The sequence below is a fragment of the Pinus tabuliformis genome, chromosome X (genome assembly GCF_031772625.1).
Source record: "Pinus tabuliformis cultivar Carrire ecotype Pingquan chromosome X, CPIR1, whole genome shotgun sequence".
Classification (NCBI taxonomy): domain Eukaryota; kingdom Viridiplantae; phylum Streptophyta; class Pinopsida; order Pinales; family Pinaceae; genus Pinus; species Pinus tabuliformis.
Window position 1 is genome coordinate 451,933,233 of NC_142308.1, and position 21,817 is coordinate 451,955,049.

Here is a 21,817-nt window from a genome sequence, read left to right on the forward strand (position 1 = left end):
TTGTTTCTCTTGTACCTACATGATTTTGTCATTATCCACCTTACAACTCCTTATTTCTTCCTTCAGGCTTCTCAATGTGTCTACTATGTCAGAAGACTGCCCAACACCACATTGCTCATCTGATTCACAGGGGGAATCTTTTAGCCTACCATCTTTCTAGTCATTTTTATCTCTTTCCTGCAAGGCATACTATGTCAGCTAAACCAAATCACAATAAACAAATGTACCTTAGCAAATTTCAGGGGGGATATCTCATCTGCAAGATCAACCAATCAACGTAGTAGACGTATAACATAATCATGACAACATATATACGTATAATACATAAACATATAACCATATAACCATAATTCTAGCTAGAGTCCATTCATCAATGCATGACCATATCAACTACACATACCATGACCTCATGCATGACAACAACAACCATACCAATGTATACTGACAATACACAAGCATAAATAACATGTAACCAATCATACACTCATGGTGACACACTTCACAACAAAAACATCCTCTTTCATATAGCAACAAAACTACAACCATGATGGACACCATACATATGCTACAAGCATATATACGACAAGGATGATTAACACACATGCAACCTAAATGAATGCATGACCAACACACACCACCCATCCAGTCCGAGGGGTGAACCATGCTTTGATACCATTATGTAATACCCTCATCCCACATCTACCCAAGTAACCAACCAACTAGGGTAAATATGCGATGAGAGGCTACTATAATGGGATTTAACCTCCTAGGTGACCTTAAGGAAGTGGAATCAATATAAACACATCACACAAACCTTCCACATTAGCAACAGAACTCCCAAGATCCAACCCAACCACTCAGGTAACCAGCCCCTGAGACCAACTGAAGTTTTAGACCATTAAACACATGGACGCTCCCTTGATATGGACAAGTACCATTAAACACGTGGATGCTCCCTTGATATGGACAAGTGTGCGTCCAGGAGGCTCCAGACGCTCCCACAGCATGGGTATGCATGTGTCTAGGGACATTTCTCCTCATACTTGTGCCTACGACTCTGGTATTTGTGCCACTTTTTCAGGCCTAGAGCCTAGGTCACTGTCTAGAACTCAATGACACTTTCGGAAATGAATTTACACAACATAACAATGATGCATTTGCAAAAACAATGACAAGGTCTAGACTGGACCCCTACTAGCCATGACAGGCATTTCGTCAAACATGTCACAAATATGTAATCTACAAGTCTAAACAATAGAGCTGAGCATAGGGGTCTTGTACTTATTTGAGAATCACTAAGAAGCATTGTTCCCTTATATCATTAGTTTCATTATCATCTATTAGGTCATATATACATTATTCATTCAGTTACAAATAAGAACATTAGGATATCCATACATCATCATTGTCATAATACATGCTTATAACCAACATAAAACAATAAAAATACCAAGGATAAATCAGTCATAGAATACACATAATAACCAGTACATTTACACATAAGATGTCAAGGCAAGAACCTCTTATTAATGAATGCAAAAGCCAACTAGGGATGGGACTACCATGTTACACCTGACCATAGAATGGTTGAGCCAATTCTCTCTTCAGCCATTCACCCCCGTTCCATTTTCCAAGCATGAATGTGGGACTCAAACCAAAAGAACCAACCAGGGAATCTCGATGTTAAACCACCTCACCCTCATCAATAGAAACCAGGATTTACTGCAATCCACACCGGATCAGTAGGCCAAAACAATAAACATGTAATAATAGGCTTTACGATGATCTCCACCAAATCATTAGGCCAAAACAAGCATGGATGCCACCAGATTTCTCCACTTACACTGTGAGGAATTTTCTTGTATCCTAGTCTCTCACACTTTACCACAATCCACACTGTATCAGTAGGCCCTAAACTAAGACCCACTCTCTAGGCTTTACCGCATATCCCATCCTGGGATTACTAGGCCTGATGGAGAGCACCCACCTCTAGGCTTTACTGTATATCCTGCCATTCATCGGTTGAGGATTCCTAGGCCCACCAAGGCAACACAAAATCCATTTTTACCCCAACAAATAGTCTGGTTCAAGGGTTACTAGGCCATGTGTTCTATTATTTAGAGATCCACCTCACTCAGCTTTGAATCCATCCATAAATCTATCTCAATCGAAACATGAGAACCCCATCACACTATGGTTATTCGGAAGATTCATCATTATTCCGTTCTTCATCCTCCTCTTCTACAGGTTGACTTGTTTCATTTAGGTGATACATAGGGTCTTTTACACTCTCAAAATGTTTAAAGTGACTTGCGTCATGACAACTACTATTAGACAAGTTATGCATTGTATTTTCCTCCTTTGTTTGTTGCAATTCAACTGTATTGGATATTGACTTAACTAGATCAGAATCCATGATTTCCCAACTTGCAATGTCAATTTTGTCATCTTCTACAACAATGTTTTGGCTAGCAAGCTCATCTTTAGTTTCTTCATCTTCAATTGTCATATATCCACTTTGATTATCAACCTTATTTAAGTCACCCTGAGGAGATCCTAATTCAACATGTTCAACATCATTTTCTCGGTTAGAACATTCTTTATCGTTAGTCTCTTTCATGTCAATGTCCTCTTCCATTATAGAGATTGCATATGCTTCAAAATGTTTTATTAATTTTTCAAGTGTTTCTTTCATTTCTAGTAATAATTCTCGAGTAGTCGTAAGTTCATATTTTCACATGATTTCGGGATCTCTGGCTTAATAGACAAATTGTGTAGCAGTTAATGTCCAAAGATCAGGATGGCTCTGATACCACTATAGAAAACAATAGTGTAATTGTTGTACTTACAATGTAGAATATACAATGTATTGTGAATAATATTTTATTGATAAGATGAATGCAAGATTCTTGATTGTTACAATAAGGGCCCACTTATATACCTAGGCAAGTGCCCCTTCATGAATGGTCATGTCCTCAGAGACATGCCTCTTCATTAACTAATTATTAATTATTTATGATTATGATTATTATTTATTTATTTTTATTTATTTTCTTTTTATATAAATCATATTCATAACATAACTCCATGTTGGGCATGGACAAAATTACACATCACCCTCATATTGAGCTATAGAATGTGCCTCTCGGTGTAATCATCATCTTTAAATGTGAGATATTGTTAGGTTGTTAGTTATTTATTTAGAAATGTGTGAAGACAATTAAGGGATAGTTTTTTCTATGGATGATATCATGTCGATTCATGAATAATTTTTTGAATTATATATACCCCTTGATCTTATCATTTGACGTTTATTGGGATTACATCATGTTGATTTGTAAAACATTGTTTGAATTATAAATACACATGTACCTTATCATGTGATGTTATTTATTGGAAATGGTTTATAATGAATGGTAATGTTTATAACAATTATTTGTTGAATAAGAAAGAAGTGTTGTGGGAAGTTTTTAGCGAGTGGGGATCATTATTAGTTTTGAGGTTGGGGAAGAGGTTTTAGTATTGTAATGTTTTTTGTTTTTTACATTTGAATTATAAGCTAGGTATATAGAGATTATAAATGCAAAAATCAGATGAAATATGTCAAATATACATTTGTATAAATAATTTATCAAAAGGAAAAAAGAAATGTTCATTTTCCTTTTGAAGTGGGACAACCTTTCACTAACCAAAGCTTCAAATACAACAATACTTAACAAAGTGTTATTTATTCTACTAACTCTTTAAATAGATTTTCAATAGAAAAACCCTAACTACATATGGTTTTATAATTAATGAGTGCCAACTACCTATTGGAGCTTTCTTAATAAAAATGATATTTTTACAATGAATAACCATCTACTACTTTCTAATCGGATTTATTCAAGGAATATGGTTGCATATATTAATTGACTAACTCCTAGGTAGCCTAAAGTAGGAAGGTTGTTGTAAGACCCTAACATACCATCCCCCTTCAAAAGAAATATTTTCCTCGAGGATTAAGGTGAGTAAATTGCTAAAATTGTTGTTCGTTCCCTTGTGGAATCTTTTGGTGGCATATCCTTCCACTCGATTATTACTTCTTGGATCCTACACCAACACAATTGTCACTCTCTGTTATCCAATACTACTTCCAATTGGAGGCAAATGGAGCCTTCATAAAATTTTGGTAAGTTGTCTTCCACCTTGCAATTAGATCCCACTATCTTCTTTAGACAAAATACATGAAATATTGGATGAATATTGGAGTGGGATAGAAGAGACATATTATAAACCAATTGGCCAATGCGATGGATAATCTTATAGTATCCTATTGTAGCGGCTCGAACACCCTCCAAAATTTTGGCCTGCATCCAAATTTCGGAGCCTTCCTTGGTTTTTCCCCTTGATGGTTGCAAACACTTGAGCTCATCCCATGAGCTCTTGTCGAGTTTTCACAGCCTCTTCGCTTGATCGATCATCGGTCGTATTTTGGCATGTTGATCGTTATGTCATGCTTTCGAGTCTGCTCTGGCAATTTTGAAGGTTTGTATTTGTGTGTATGAGTTGTTTTTGCTCTGTCAACATCGATCGCACTCAATCACAAAGTTGTAAACATTCTCGTGCAAGTGTTGTCACGGTCATTCGAAGACATATTTCAACTGTCATACTTGTCACTCCCAACCTTCGAGTCAATCTCACTAAGCACATGTTGTCTTGTTGGTTTGAGGTGTCTTGTCATCGAGTCGTGCTAAGTGTGTGATCACATTGTCAAGTATGTATGAGTACACTTGCTTTCACACTTAGTTAATTTTCCTGAAAATATGTCGACCAGACAACCCTCTGTCAATTGGACCTAACTTAGTGACCTTGCATTGCTACCCAGAACTACGCAGAGCTTGAGGTTGTCCTTTGGGCAGCCTACTTTGCGCAATTTTGGAAATGAGCCAGCTGACTGACTGCCAGAACTGCGCAGAAGTTGTCCCAAAAGTCGATCTAGTCTGCGCTTCCTGCAAGACCTCCCATCAAGCCTCCTGCTGGTCAACTAGAGAAATAACTTGAGCTATGACCCAAGGTTGTACTGAGCTCAGGAATTACATAGATTTTTCTTGCCATTCCCTTCTTCCCTGCTCTACAACCAGCCCAAGAATTACACAAAGTTTTCCAGTCCTACCAGCCCTTCATCCCCGCTCTGCAACCAACTCAAGAATTGCGTAGAGTTGTCTTGTCCTGCCCTTCCTTCCCGCTCTGCAACCAACCCAAAAATTCCACAGAGTTTTCCTGCCATACCCTTCTTCCCTGCTCTGCAACTAGCTCAGAAATTATGCAGAACTGTGCGAGCCCAGACTGTCTCCTAGGATCACGTAATTTTTACCAGCAACTCCCGCAGCCCGACCTTGTGCTCCTCTAGAAAACTGTGTATATTTTTATGCCAGTGCCTCTTGCTACCTGCATTGTCTTCCCCAGAGAAATTGCCAAATCCCAGTTGGATGACCTCCCAATGTTCCCCTTGAAAATTGCGTAGATTGGCCCAACAACTCCATGATACTTCGCCCGGCCTTCCTCCCAGAAACTGCGTAATTCTGACCCAGCTAGGGTTTTCCACTCAGTTGTCATTGTTATCCTAGATTGCCAAAAGTTGTCTCCTAATGACATATGCATAGTTTTTCTCGACAGTGCTCCGGAGCCCCACATCCGGCCTGTGTTGTGCTCCCTGTAGTTTCAATGACTTTTCCCTCTCCCAGTCACCTGCACCGAAATGGAAACCAATGCATCTTGATAGGCTAGGAGATTTTTTGGATTTGATGTCATCTCGTCATGAGTGATTGCAGGAACAAGTACATCGATGAAACATGGCGTGACAACAAACGAGACAGAAAAGAGTCGCATGTTAGAATACTTTCTCACAGTCGAATGAACACATGAAGCACATCGAGCAAGCGAGAGAAAGGGACATATTCACATGCACCATCAAGCAAAGAACAAGACCATCGAAGACCTCGCAAAAATTTCCATACGGAGGTGAAGGCATGTTACGTCGAGAGCATGTCATCACTCAGTACAATAGAAGCTTGACATGGACACCACAGTCAGCCAATACATGTCAACAGTGTCATGTCGAGTTGTGTCATGAATTGTCTCGGCCACATCACTATTATGGGCCATACTTGTTGTAATTAATGTAATGTAAAGTGGAAGTCCAAGAGACCCACATATGAATTTGAAGAGTCATATAAAGTCAAAAATTCATAGGAAATCAAACAGTCATGAGGGAAGTTGAAAAGTCACAAGAGTCAGTTATACCGCCTTGGCTATATATACCCCCTCATTGTATGAGCAAAGGACATTTTACCTTGGCTCCTCCCACATAGCCTTGAGAGTCTGTAGTGTTTTCTTTGAGGAGCAAGTAATGGCTCCAATGTCCCACTACTGGGACTAGTGATGTATGGTGTACATATGTGTCTTAGATCTTTTTCTTAATTTAGAAGCTTGTCTCAGTCTAACACATTTTCATGCATGTTTTGTATCCATTTGTAAGACTATTCTTTAAACGTTTGTAATGTATGTTTGCTTAACCTCTACAAGATAGTTGAACTACTTCAGCTATTTTAGTACTCATATTCTTGAAGATGTGTTGTATTGTTTATCACTATTGTCTCGTTCGTGTGGACTACTCCGTTGGACATTAGATAGACCATCTTTGTGTATTTCTTGGTGTTAACGACCGTCACCCCCGTGTCGACTATTCCACTGGACGGTGTATGTTTTTTCCCTTGAGCTTTGGTTTTCACAACTACCACATCCGTTATGGGCTATTCCACTAGATGTTGGACAAACCCTTGTTGTTGTTTGCGTGTGTTTCTTCCTAGGTTGGGAATATTCCCTCACATCAAGAGGCTCACTTTACTCCCCAATTTTGATAGCAAGAGAACCCAGACACAAAGTTACATTACACACTCACCTGACACACTCACCTCGCTTTCTTGAAGTTACAAGCATAACACTCTCATGTGTTGAACAACAAGAGCTAAGGAAAATCTCAAAGATAATGGCAACCGGGCCATCGTACCGGATGGGACTCCTACACCAAATAGTGTGAGGTCTAGTTGGGACTTCATACCTGGGAGATCCCCTTTTTTGGTGGTTCCAGCACCGTTAGCACTAGAAGGAGGGCCAGACAATAGGCTATGCCCATAGAGTCTGGTTTGAATCTCTTATTTAAAATGGATCTTCCTGAAATCATAATCCTAGGATGTTTTTCTATAAAGCCCAAATGTACCATCCCTGCAGAAGTTATTCATGACATGTCTAAGTTGAAGTTCAATGGTGAGGGTGAACCATCTTTTCGTGTGCATGTGCTTCAAGTTATCACTCTTTTCCATCATCACCAAATACATTCTGAAGATGCATGGGCTCTACTACTCACCTCCACATTTGAAGGTCGTGCTCAACAATGGTGTCATACATTACCCTTTGCCTCTATCGAATCATTTGGTCAACTTTCCACGATGATGATTAAAATGTTCGATGAGCATAGCCACCGGGATCTCTGTGAAAAAATTGTACTTTAATAATGGAGCCTGACGAATCAATTTAGGAATTTGTTGATCACTTCCTTCACCTCTGTTATGAAATTCCTGAAAAAAAGTTTTGAACTTCGATTTCTTAAGAGAATATTTTAAATGATTGGTTCATTTTTCTCAATATGGTGAACCCCCTGATTTCCCTTCCTCCCCAACTCTTGTGGATCACGAGGCACCTCAGATTGTAGAGGAGGATGCCAACACCCCGTTTGTTCCTTGTGCTCCTCCTTTTTTGGTCCCGATGTGGGTGCCCCCTTGCGATGATTGCAAAGATGAGGAATCTGTGCAGCATGTCCCCAACCCATCTTCTCATTTGCCTCTCGCTTCCATGGAGGAAGTTCCAAAATGGCTCAGAAAGCCTATAGCCAAGACTTACTCCTCCATTCTGAAAGAGGATATCACCATTCACAACTCAAGTCTCGAAGTTGATCTTCCTCTCATCCATCCTCCATCATTCAAAATCCATGACTCCTTGTACCATGACTCGCTTGATCAATCTCTTTCACCAACTAGTTGTGTGCATTCTCTCAATTCTCAAGCTGCTAGCTCAAATTGTGATCAGGCACAAGGCAGTCACATTACACCGGCAAAGGAGCAGAAAGGTGAGGACACTATCAATTCCCCCTCTCTGATTCAAAATTGTTTGCATCAAAACAACAAGCTTCCATTCTCAAACAATTCTCAATCTGCTAATCTCGGTGAAACATCTTGTATAATTAATTCTTTCAATCAACCACGAGTCTTGGGTAGTAATCAGTCCCATGCTTCCATATGTCATGATGAACGCCTAAGCACATCATGTGATCTTCCATTTTATCATGAATACTCTAACTCGGATTTGCGGTCAAAGAAGACTTTCATATCCAAACTTCCTCTTCACCTCACTTGTCCGTGTGTCCTACCACTCATAATGCATCCATGTTCGTCGGAGATACTCAATTTTCTCTTAGTTCTTCATCCCATGAGTTATCCCCTCAATCAACATAAGGCAGTGAGTTTGTCCATGACGAAGTTAAAAACAGTTTAATCTCATAGCGTACTTCCCATTCCCCGTCATCTCTTCTCTTGCATGAAGACAACTCTTCAAGTCACCTTGCTAAAGTTGAAGAATTTAGTGCAATTGGTGACAGAGACGGTTGCCATCCTGAGAGAAATTTTGAAATAAACAACACCATCCACCCTCAAGCCATGCATGATTTGGTTCAAACTTCAAAATACGATTCTGCAATTCTGGAAAGTTCTGGGACATGCCAGGGAGTCGAGGCACTTCAACGTCCGTTGATGGTTATGTCAGGACCTCGTGACTCTGGTAAGCCCCTAGAACCCAATCAGATCTAGTTTCTTACGCACAATCCTTCTATCTACATGGTTGCACTCAATGTGAATTCATGTGTAAAAAATGTTTGCTATTCCAGATATGATCTCTCAAATTTTCAAAATTTCACTTATGACCGAATTCACAAATATGTCACAGCGCATCCATCTTCATTCACATCTCTTGCATCAAACTCAGGATGGGAATGTTCGTCCCTCATGAAATCATGAAATTATGAAGTTGATCATCTCAAATATTGTCTTTACTCGCGATCATACTTATCGGATTTCTCGTCTCATGATCATATCCTCACTCTCCTTGCGAATCTTATACTTCAAATATGCTCACTCATCACACCAACAATTCCCCTGTGTGATGAGGAGTACACAAGCTATCATGTGAATCAAGTTCCTTTCATTTCACCACACCCTAACTTGTTTCACGCATTCACAGTACTGGCATCCCTTTTACATCCCTGTGATGACCATGATGCATGCGCAATCTTTCACCAATTGTAGGGGGTGGTCCATCATGTCTAGCTCACAACGAACTTGGTTCCATTATTCAGTGCATTCACAAGATTTTTCAGATGAATTTTTCTTTGTTCATTGCAAATTGGGAATCTATTGTCTCAACAAACTCATCTGATCATTACCCCATCTCGGGTGTCTGTCGTGCAACTCATCGTTTTCCCAACAGTGCATACAATGGTAGTTACTTCGTGTTCTACGATCTTCATTGTTTAGCATCTTTCTCCTCAGATTTTTCAAGCAAGTGAGGTACTTAAGCTTGGGCTGATGGTTATGGTAGGTCCTCACTATCTTGGCATGACTAATGAGAATGATCAGATTTATTTTTCTGTACAAGATTCGCATCATGATCCCATCTCTCCAATCAGAAAGCCATCTTTTCACAGGTCACGAGACCTTCCAAATAGCCATTAAGAATTTCACAATCCAATCACTCAATGGCTAGAACAATCTTACTTGGCGAGCCATGTTGCAGGCAAAAAGCTTTAATCCCTCCTTGTGCTCGCTAAGAAGCTTATTGCAGATAAAAAATCACTCGCAAGAGGCTTCTGAGGTTTGTTGAATAATACTTTCCATTGAAAAGGTAAGCATGTGTATTGGGTGGTCGTGACACATTTTTCTGCCCACATGCAATACCTTCCTTTCTATGTGAAATATTTTCAAGCTTTTGTATTTTTTGTTGCACATAATATGTTATCTGTTTTAATCGCTTGTATCTTTGTGGTTGCAGGTCGGGAACAACTACGATGGCTTCACTAGAAATTTCATGTCACGTAATACCGCCTGTTTAGCTATTAGGATAGGAGTAGAATCAGTTGCCTTTTAGTTTTCCTTCCTTGCACTCATCTTGCCCTCGTAGTTCATCATGGTTTTCTTATTTTCATTATGTTTTCTTTATTCATTTTCCTTTCTTGTCTTCTGGTTTTGTTTACTTGTTGTGTACTCATTTCCTTGCCTTGTTTTTCCCTTTCGTGTTGATTTTTCCTTTTGTTTTCGCTACGCGAATAAGTGTTGTCCAATACTGTGTTCTAGCTTTTGAATAAGTATGTGGCTAAATTTAAAGAGGCTTGTGAGATTGCAACACATGACCTATATTATGTCCTTCTCTGTGCTTGGTTGTAACTTTTGGCCTACGAAGCCTGGACGGAAAATACGAACCATCGATAAGGGAAGCTCTGGTCAAACCATGAACCTGTGTCCAAACTGAGAAACCCCATGCATGTACTCAGTCTTCCGCTTTGTATGTTCAAGCTTAATCCAACTAGTAGAATAGAGAAGGGGAAAAATCTAAATGAGCAAACCTAAATATAGGTCTTACATGCTTCTCTGAAGGAACAACCTCTTCTGCTATCAATAAGTCAGGATCCCTCTTCCACCCCAAAATTCAATAAGTGCCTACGCATAGTCCTCTTTTCAAAAAAATACAAAGGCGAAAGAAGAGAAAGGCTTCCAGCGCATAGAGGTGAAGTAGGCAACTCCACCGGGGTACTGACCAAGCTCGCTGGCAGTGGAGCAATGCTTGTGTTCCTGCTTGACTCAGGCAGGGTACTGTCCAAGCTTGTTGGAAGCAAAGCAACACCAGATATGAAAACTTATACTCTACAAATCTCAAGCTCTCAAACGAAACTACCCTTGCCAATTTTGAAACATTGTGATCTAGCTGAAAATTGTTGTGTTTAACTGAGTTGGTACAAGTTGACCATATCATGGGGTAAGTGGTGAAGCGAAAGTAACCTACACAACGAATCAATACTTCCTAAAAGGCCAAGGCCCTGTGCTGCAAATGAACCAAAACAAAGAAGCTAGTATTCAACCAGTGTGTCACCAAGTGTTGTAGCGGCTGCAACACCCTCCAAAATTTTGGCTTGCATCCAAATTTTGGAGCCTTCCTTGGTTTTTCCCCTTGATGGTCGCAAACACTCAAGCTCATCCCATGAGCTCTTGTTGAGTTTTCACACCCTCTTCACTTGATCGATCATCGGTCGTCTTTTGGCATGTTGATCACTATGTCATGCTTGCAAGTTTGTTCTGGAAATTTTGAAGGTTTGTCTTTGTGTGTATGAGTTGTTTTCACTCTGTCGACATCGGTCACACTCACACACAAAGTTGTAAGCATTGTCATGTAAGTGTCGTCATGGTCGTTCGAAGACATATTTCAATTGTCACACTTATCGCTCCCAACCTTAGAGTCAGTCTCACTAGGCACATTTTGTCTTGTTGGTTTGAGGTGTCTTGTCATTGAGTCATGCTAAATGTGTGATCACATTGTCATGTATGCACAAGTACACTTGATTTCACACTTAGTCAATTTTCCTGAAAATCTGTCGACTGGACAACCCTCTGTCAACCAAACTTGATCTTAGTGACCTTGCGTTGCTACCCAAAATTGCGCAGAGCTTGAGGCTGTCCTTCAGGCAACCTGCTCTGCGCAATTCTGGAAATGATCCGAGTGACTAACTCCTAGAACTATGCAGTAGTTGAACCAGGGGACGATCTAGTTTGTGCTTGCTGCAAGACCTCACATCAATCCTCCCACTGGTCAACCAAAGAAATAACTTGAGATGTGACCCGGGGTTGTACTAAGCTCAAGAATTGCACAGAGTTGTCCTTCCCTGCCTTTCTTCCCCACTCTGCAACCAACCTAAGAATTGCGCAGAGTTGTCCTGTCCTGCCAGACCTTCTTCACCACTCTGAAACCTACTCAGGAATCGTGCAGAGTTGTCCTGTTTTTCCCTTCCTTCCAGCTCTACAACCAGCCCAGAAATTGCACAGAGTTGTCCTACCCTACCCTTCTTCCCTGCTCTGTAACCAGCTAAGAAATTGCACAGAACTACCCGAGTTTGGAATGTCTCCAAGGATTGCGCAATTTTGACTAGTAGCTCTCATAACCCAACCTTGTGCTCCTCTAGAAAACTGTGCAAATTTTCTGCCAGTGCCTCTTGCTGCCCGTATTGTGTTCCTGGGAAAAATTGCACAGATCCCAACTAGATGACCTTCCCATTGTTCCCCTTGAAATTTGTACAAATTGGCCCAATAACTCCCCGACACTCCACCTTGCCTTCCTCCCAGATACTGCGCAATTCTGCCTTGCAGCTAGGTTTTGCCCCGCAATTGTCACTGTTGTCCCGGATTGCCAAAATTTGTCTCTTAGTGACTGATTAGCCTCATCATTGGTTAACTATATGAACCTTAATACACCTCCAAGCTTATTAAAATCAACTCTTCTCATAATTCCTTACATGTTTTAATTATATTTTTCTTAATGAGATGAGTAAAAGTAAGATGTATGTCTAGTGGTCTAATGTGCATTAATTACAGGTTTTTGAGAGAAAATCACGGCAATGTTGGCTAATTAAGGGCAAAAACTCGAATGAGTGAGGATCTAATGAGGAGAACCATAGTGGTCTATCGCTAGCTCAGTAGTGACAAAGAGTGGACCCATCGCATCTACTTGTGTATACAACATTGTCACCTCCAAGTTTGTACGAACCCCGGGTTGATAAAGTAAAGTTGGTAGACCCAGGAGTTGCAACATTTTTGATGCAATACTGGTGCTCACCAGTGACATCTGCACAATTTTTACCAACAATGCTCTGAAGCCCTGAATCTCGACCTATGTTGTGCTCTCTGCAGTTTCAGTGCCTTGTCCCTCTCCCGGTCACCTACACCGAAATGGAAAACAATGCATCATAATATACTAGGATATTTTTGGATTTGATATCGTCTCGTCATGATGATTGCAGGAACAAGTACATCGATGAAACATGACGCGACAACGAATGAGATGGAAAAGAGGCGCATGCTAGAAGACTTGCTTGCGGTCAAACAAACACATGAAGCACATTGAGCAAGTGTGTGAAAGGGACATTTCCACATGAACCATCAAGCAAAGACCAAGACCATCAAAGACCCCGCACACTTTGCCATGCGGAGTTGAAGACATGTTACAATGAGAGCATATCATCACTCAGCAGCACAGAAGCTTGACATGAACACCACATTCAGCCAATCCATGTCAGTAGTGTCATGTAGAGTTGTGTCATGAGTTGTCTCAGCCACATCACTACTATGGGCCATACTTGTTGTAATCAATGTAATGTAAAGTGGAAGTCCAAGAGACCCACATATGAAGTCGAAGAGTCATGTAAAGTCAAAAAGTCATAGGAAGTCAAACAGTCATGAGGGAAGTTGAAGAGTCACAAGGGTCAGTTATACCCCCTTGGCTATATATACCCCCTCATTGTATGAGAAAAGGACTTTTCACCTTGGCTCCTCCCACATAGCCTTGAGAGTTTGTAGTTTGTTCTTTGAGGAGCGAGCAGTGGCTCCAATGTCCCACTACTGGGACTAGTGATGTATGGTGTATAGATGTGTCTTGGATATTTTTCTTAATTCAGAAGCCTGTCTCAGGCCAGCACGTTTTCACGCATGTTTTGTATCCGTTTGTAAGACTATTCTTTAAACGTTTGTAATGCATGTTTGCTTAACTTGTACTAAGATAGTTGAACTACTTCGGTTATTTTAGTACTCATATTGTTGAAGATGTGTTGTATTGTTTATCATTGTTGTCTTGTCCATGTGGACTACTCCGTCGAACATTAGATAGACCATCTTTGTGTATTTCTTGGTGTTAACGAACCGTCACCCCCATGTGAACTATTTCGTTGGACGATGTACATGTTTTCCCTTGAGATTTGGTTTTCACGACTGCCGCATCTGTTGTGGACTATTCCGTTGGATGCTGGACAAACCCTTGTTGTTGTTCGTGTGTGTTTCTTCCTGGGTTGGGACTATTCCCTCTCATCAAAAGGATCACTTTAATCCCCCCTTTTGACAGTAAGAGAACCCAGACATAGAGTTACATTACACACTCACCCAACTTTCTTGAAGTTACAAGAATAACACTCTGATGTGCTAAACAACAAGATCTAAGGCAAATCTCTAAGATAATGGCAACCGACACATCATATCAGATGGGACTCCTACACCAAAAGGTGTGAGGTCTAGTTGGGACTTCATACCGAGAGATCCCCTTTGTTGGTGGTTCCAGCACTGCCAACAAAATTACGCCAGAAGGAGGGCTAGATGACAGGTTGTGCTTGTAGAGTCTGGTTTGAATCTCTTATTTAAAATGGCTCTTCCTAAAATCATAATCCCAGGATGTTTTTCTATAAGCCTAAATGTACCATCCCTGCGGAAGTTATTCATGACATGTCTAAGTTGAAGTTCAATGGTGAGGGTGAACCATCTTTTCGTGTGCAGGTGCTTCAAGTTATGACTATTTTCCATCGTCACCAAATACAGTCTGAAGATGTTTGGGTTGTACTACTCACCCTTGCATTCGAAGGTCGTGCTCAACAATGGTGTCATACATTACCCCTTTCCTCTATCAAATCATTCGGTCAACTTTCCACGATGATGATTAAAATGTTCGATGAGTATAGCCACCGGGATCTCCGTGAAAAAATGTGCAGTTTAAGAATGGAGCTTGATGAATCAGTTCAGGACTTTGTTGATCGCTTCCTTCACCTCTGTTGTGAAATTCCTGAACAACTTTTGAACTTCGATTTCTTGAGAGAAGAGCTAAGATGCTTGGTTCATGTTTCTCAATACGGCGAACCCCCTTATTTCCCTTCCTCCCCAACTCTTGCGGATCATGAGGCATCTCAGATTGTAGAGGAGGAGCCCAACACCCTGTTTGTTCCTTATCCTCCTCCTTTTCCGGTCCCGATGTGGGTGTCCCCTTTTGGTGATTTCAAAGCTAAGGAATTTGCATAACAAGTCCCCAACCCATCTTCTTAGTTGTCTCCCGCTTCCATGGAGGAAGTTCCAGCATGGCTCAGAAAGCCTATAGCCAAGACTCTTCATCCATTCCGCAAGAGGATATCACCATTCATAACTCAAGTATCGAAGTTGATCTGCCTCTCATCCATCCTCCATCATTCACAAGCGATCACTCCTCGTGTTGACTTGCTTGATCAATCTCTTTCACCAACCAGTTGTGGCATTCTGTTAATACTCAAGATACTGTCTCAAATTGCGATCAGGCGCAAAGCAGTCAAATTACACTGGAAGAGGAGCAAAAAGTAGAAGACACTATCTATTCCCCCTCTGTGATTCAAAATTGTCCATGCCAAAACAATGAGCTTTCATTCGGTAACAATTCTCAATTTGTTAATATCGGTGAAACATCTTGTATAATTAATTCTTTCGATCAACCACCCATCTTGGGTATTCATCACTCCCATGCTTCCATATGCGTGACGAATTCCCAAGCACATCATGTGATCTTCCATATTATCATGAATGCTCTAACTCAGATTTAGAATTCCCTCTGGTCAAAGAAGACGTTCATATCAAAACTTCCTCTTCACCTCACTTGCCTGTGTGTCCTACCACTCACAACGCATCCATATGCGTCGAAGATACTCCATGTTCTCTTACTTCTTCCAATGAGTTATCCCCTCAATCGACACAAGGCAGTGAGGTTGTCCATGAATAAGTTAAAAACAATTTGATCTCAAAGCGTAATTCCCATTCCCTGTCGTCTCTTCTCTTGCATGAAGACAACTCTTCAAGTCATCCTACTAAAGTTGGAGAATCTAGTGCAACCTTTGACAAAGGCAGTTTCCATCCTGAGAGCAATATTGAAATCAACAACAATAGCCACCCTCAAGCCATGCATGATCTGGTTCAAACTTCAAAATACGATTCTGCAATTCTCGAAAGTTTCGGGACATGCCAGGGAGTCGAGGCACTTCAATGTCTGTTGATTGTTATGTCAGGACCTCGTGACTCTGGTAAGCCCCCAAAACACAATCAGATCTAGTTTATTACGCACAAACCGTCTATCTGCATGGTTGCACTCGATGTGAATTCATGTGTAAAAAATGTTTGGTATTCCGGATATGATCTCTCAAATTTTCAAAATTTCACTTATGACTAAATTCACAAATTTGTCACAGTGCATCCATCTTCATGCACATCTCTTGCATCAAACTCGGGATGGGAATGTCCGTCCCTCATGAAATCATGGAATTATGAAGTTGATAATCTCGAATATTGTCTTTGCTCGCAATCATACTTATCGAATTTCCTATCTCATGATCAGCTCCTCAATCTCCTTACGAATCTTGTACTTCAAATATGCTCACTTATCACACCAACAATTCCCCTATGTGATGAGGAGTGCAAAAGCTATCACATGAATCAAGTTCCTTTCATTTCACCACATCCCAACTAGTTTCACGTGTTCACAGAACTGGCATCCCTTTTACATTCCTATGATGACCATGATGCTTGCACAATATTTCACCAGCTGCAGGGGGTGGTTTGTCATGTCTATCTCACAACAAACTTGGTTCCATTATTCAACACATTCGCAAGATTGTTTAGATGAATTTTTCTTTTTCATTACAAATTGGGAATCTATTGTCTCAACAAACTCATCTGATCATTCCCCCATCTTGGGTAACTATCATGCAACTCATCATTTTCCCAATAGTGCATTCAATGACAGTTACTTCATGCTCTCTGATCTTCACTGTTTAGCATCTTTCTCCTCATATTTTTGTTAAGCAGGTGAGGCACTTTAGCCTGCGCTGATGGTTATGGCAGATCCTCATTGTCTTGGCATGACTGATGAGAATGATCAGATTTATTTTTCTATACAAGATTCCCATCACGATCCCATCTCTCTAATCAGAAAGCCATATTTTCACATGCCACAAGACCTTCCAAACAACCATTATGAATTTCACGATCCAATCGCTCAATGGCTAGAACAATCTTACTTAGCGAGCCATGTTGCAGGCAACAAGCTTCAATCCTTCCTCGTGCTTGCTAAGAAGCTCATTGTAGATGAACACACACTCACAAGAGGCTTTCGAGGTTTGTTGAATAATAATATCCATCGAAAAGGTAAGAATGTGTATTGGGTGGTCGTGACACATTTTTCTGCCCACAGGAAAGACCTTCCTTTTCGTGTGCAATATTTTCAAGATTTTGTATTTTATGTTGCACACTATTTGTTATTTGTTTTAATCGCTTGTATCTTTATGGTTGCAAGTTGGGAATGACTACGGTGGCTTCACTAGAAATTTCATGTCACGTAATCTCGACTATTTAGTTGTTAGGATAGGAGTAGGATTAGTTGCATCTTAGTTTTCCTTCCTTTCACTCGTCTTGGACTCGTAGTCCGTCATGGTTTTCTTATTTTAATTATGTTTTCTTTAGTCATTTTGATTTCTTGACTTCTGGTTTTATTTACTTGTTGTGTACTCATTTCCTTGTCTTGTTTTTCCCTTTCATCTTGAATTTTCCTTTCGTTTTCACTACGCGAATAAGTGTTGTCCAATACTATGTTATGGCTTTTGAATAAGTATGTGGCTAAATTTAAAGAGTCTTGTGACACTGCAACACTTGTCTAGCCCTGTGTCCTTCTTCTCTGTGCTTGGTTGTAACTTTTGGCCTATGAAGCCTGGACCGAAAATATGAACCCTATAAGGGAAGCTCTGGTCAAACCATGAACCTGTGTCCAAACCAAGAAACCCCATGCATGTAGTCAATCTTCTCCTGTGTGTGTTCAAGCTTAATCCGACTAGTAGAAATGGAGAAGGGGGAAAATCTAAACGAGCAAACCTAAATCAAAGGTCTTACATGCTTCTCTGAAGGAACAACCTCTTCTACTCTCAATAAGTCGGGATCCGCCTTCCGCCCCAAAAATAAATAAGTGCCTATGCACAGCCCTCTTTTCAAAAAAATACAAAGGCGAAAGAAGAGAAAGGCTTCCAGCGCAGAGAGGTGAAGCAGGAAACTCCACTGGGGTACTGACCAGACTCGCTAGTAGTGGATCAATGCTTGTGTTCTTGCGTGACTCCGCCGAGGTACTATTTAGACCTGCTAGTAGCAGAACCAAAGATGAAAACTTACACTCTACAAATCTTAAGCTCGCGAACCAAACTACCCTTGCCAATTTTGAAACATTGTGATCTAGCTAAAAATTTTGTTGTGTTTCACTGAGTTGTTACAAGGTGAACCATGTTTTTCCATGGGGTCAGTGGGGAAGCAAAAGTAACCTGCATAATGAATCAATACTTCCTGAAAGGCCAAGGCCCTGTGACGCTAATGAACCGAAACAAAGAAGCTTGTATTCAACCAATGTGTCGCCAAGTGTTGTAGCAACTGCAACTCCCTCCAAAATTTTGGCCTGCATCGATATTTCAGAGCCTTCCTTGATTTTTCCCCTTGATGGTTACAAACACTCGAGCTCATCCCATGAGCTCTTGTCGAGTTTTCACACCCTCTTCGCTTGATCGATCAACAATCGTCTTTTCTACATGTTGATCACTATGTCATGCTTGTGAGTTTGTTCTGGAAATTTTGAAGGTTTGTCTTTGTGTGTATGAGTTGTTTTCGCTTTGTCGACATCGGTCGCACTCACACACAAAGTTGTAAACATTGTTGCACAAGTGTCATCACAGTCATTTGAAGACATATTTCAACTATCGCACTTGTCGCTCTCAACCTTCGAGTCAGTCTCACTGAGCACATGTTGTCTTGTTGGTTTGAGGTGTCTTGTCATTAAGTCATGCTAAGTGTGTGATCACATTGTCATGTATGCACAAGTACACTTGCTTTCACACTTAGTCAATTTTCCTGAAAAATCTGTCAACCAGACAACCCTCCGTCAACCGACCCGATTTCAGTGACCTTGCATTACTGCCCAGAACTGTGCAGAGCTTAAGATTGTCCTTTGGCTAGCCTACTTTTTGCAATTTTGGAAATGAGCTAGCTGATTGATTCCTAGAACTACACAGAAGTTGTCCTACAAGCCAATTTAGACTGCACTTCCTGCAAGACCTCCCATCAAGCCTCATGTTGGTCAACTGAAGAAAGAACTTGAGTTGTGACACATGGTTGTACTGATCTCAGGATTTGCACAGAGTTGTCCTGCCCTACCTTCTTCCACACTCTGCAACCAACCCAGGAATTGCACAGAGTTGTCATGTCCTACTAGCCCTTCTTCCCCGCTCTGCAACCAGGTCAAGAATTGAGCAGAGTTATCATGTCCAACCCTTCCTTCCCACTCTACAACTAGCCCAAAAATTGCGCAGAGATGTCCTACCCTACCCTTCTTCCCCGCTGTGCAGCCAGATCAGAAATTGTGCATAACTATCCAAGCCCGGACTGTCTCCCATTATTGCGCAATTTTGACCAACAACTCTCGCAACCCAACCTTGTGCTCCTCTAGAAAACTGCGCAGATTTTTCTGCCAATGCCTCTTGTTGCCTGCACTGTCTTCCTCAGAGAAATTGCACAGATCCCAGCTGGATGACTTGCCTAGTGTTCCCCTTGAAAATTGTGCAGATTGGCCCAGAAGCTCCCCGACACTCCGCCTGGCCTTCCTCCCAGAAATTGCGCGATTTTTCCTCCAAGCTGGGTTTTGCCCTGCAACTATCACTATTGTCCCATATTTCCAAAATCTAATGACATCTGTGCAGTTTTTCCCAACAATGCTATGGAGCCCCGCATCCCAGCCTATGTTGTGCTCTCCGCAGTTTCAATGCTTTGTCCCTCTCCCAATCACCTGCACCGAAATGGAAAACAATGCATCATGATAGACAAGGATATTTTTGGATTTGATGTCGTCTCGTCATGAGTGATTACAGGAACAGGTACATCGATGAAACATGGCATGACAACAAATGAGATGGAAAAGAGGTACATGCTAGAAGACTTTCTCGCGGTCAAACGAACACATGAAGCACATCGAGCAAGTGAGGGAAAGGGACATATTCACATGCACCATCAAGCAAAGATCGAGACCATCAAAGACCCCGCACACTTTGCCATGCAGAGGTGAAGACATGTTATGCCAAGAGCATATGATCACTCAACAACACATTAGCTCAACACGAACACCACATTCAACCAACATATGTCAGCAGTGTCATGTCGAGTTGTGTCATGAGTGTTCTGGGCCACATCACTACTATGCGTCATACTTTTTATAATCAATGTAATGTAAAGTGGATGTCCAAGAGACCCACATATGAAGTCGAAGAGTCGTGTAAAGTTGAAAAGTCATAGTAAGTCAAATAGCCATGAGGGAAGTTGAAGAGTCACAAGGGTCAGTTATACCCCCTTGGCTATATATAGCCCCTCGTTGTACGAGTAAAGGAATTTTCACCTTGGCGCCTCCCACATAGCCTTGAGAGTCTGTAGTTTGTTCTTTGAGGAGCGAGTAATGGTTCCAAAGTGTCACTACTGGGACTTGTGATGTATGGTGTACATATGTGTCTTGGATATTTTGCTTAATTCAGAAGCTTGTCTCAGGCCAACATGTTTTCACACATGTTTTGTATCCATTTGTAAGACTATTCTTTAAACATTTATAATGCATGTTTGCTTAAACTGTACTAAAATAGTTGAACTACTTCGGTTATTTTAGTACTCATATTGTTGAAGATGTGTTGTATTGTTTATCACTGATGTCCCGTTTGTGTGGACTACTCCGCCTGACATTAGAAATACCATCTTTGTGTATTTCTTGATGTTAACGACCGTCACCCCCGTGTGCACTATTCCACTGGACGATGTACATGTTTTCCCTTTAGCTTTGGTTTTCATGACTACCGCATTTGTTGTGGACTATTCCACTTGATGCTTCATAGACCCTTTTTCTTCCTGGGTTGGGACTATTCCCTCTCATCGAGAGGCTCACTTTACTCCCCCCTTTTGACAGTAAGAGAACACGGACACAAAGTTACATTACACACTCACTAGGCACACTCACCTCACTTTCTTGAAGTTACAAGCATAACACTCTCATGTGATGAACAACAAGAGTTAAGGAAAATATCTGAGATAATGGCAATCGGGTCATCGTACCAGATGATACTCCTACACCAAATGGTGTGAGGTCTAGTTGGGACTTCATACCGGGGTGATCCCCTTTGTTGGCTATTCCAGCACCATCAACATGTCCATAGAAATTTAATGCTAATTTATGGTGGATTTTATTTTTGAGTGGAGTTTATTTATAAGTTTGAATGAAAAGAAACACATAATCTTATTTTATGAATGAATTATCTAAGTAATGTCGGTGAATTATTTGTTTCATCGTATTATGAGCCATAACCAAATTTTCCTTAAGTGTTATTTTTCCAATCTCTTCTTCTTCATTCCATTTTATTGTCACTGGTGTCTAGAGAAAATGCTCATCCTCGTCTTCTTCCCAAGGTAGTTGTCCTCAACCTCGATCCGTGAGAGATATGGGATGGGCATAGTTTGCTGCCCACACCTCCTATTCCCATCTCTACAATTTTTTGTCAACGTAATTGATGAATCAATTGACAGGGGTTCTATGAATTTAATTTGATTGGCCATGGTTGCTCACGACATGCAAC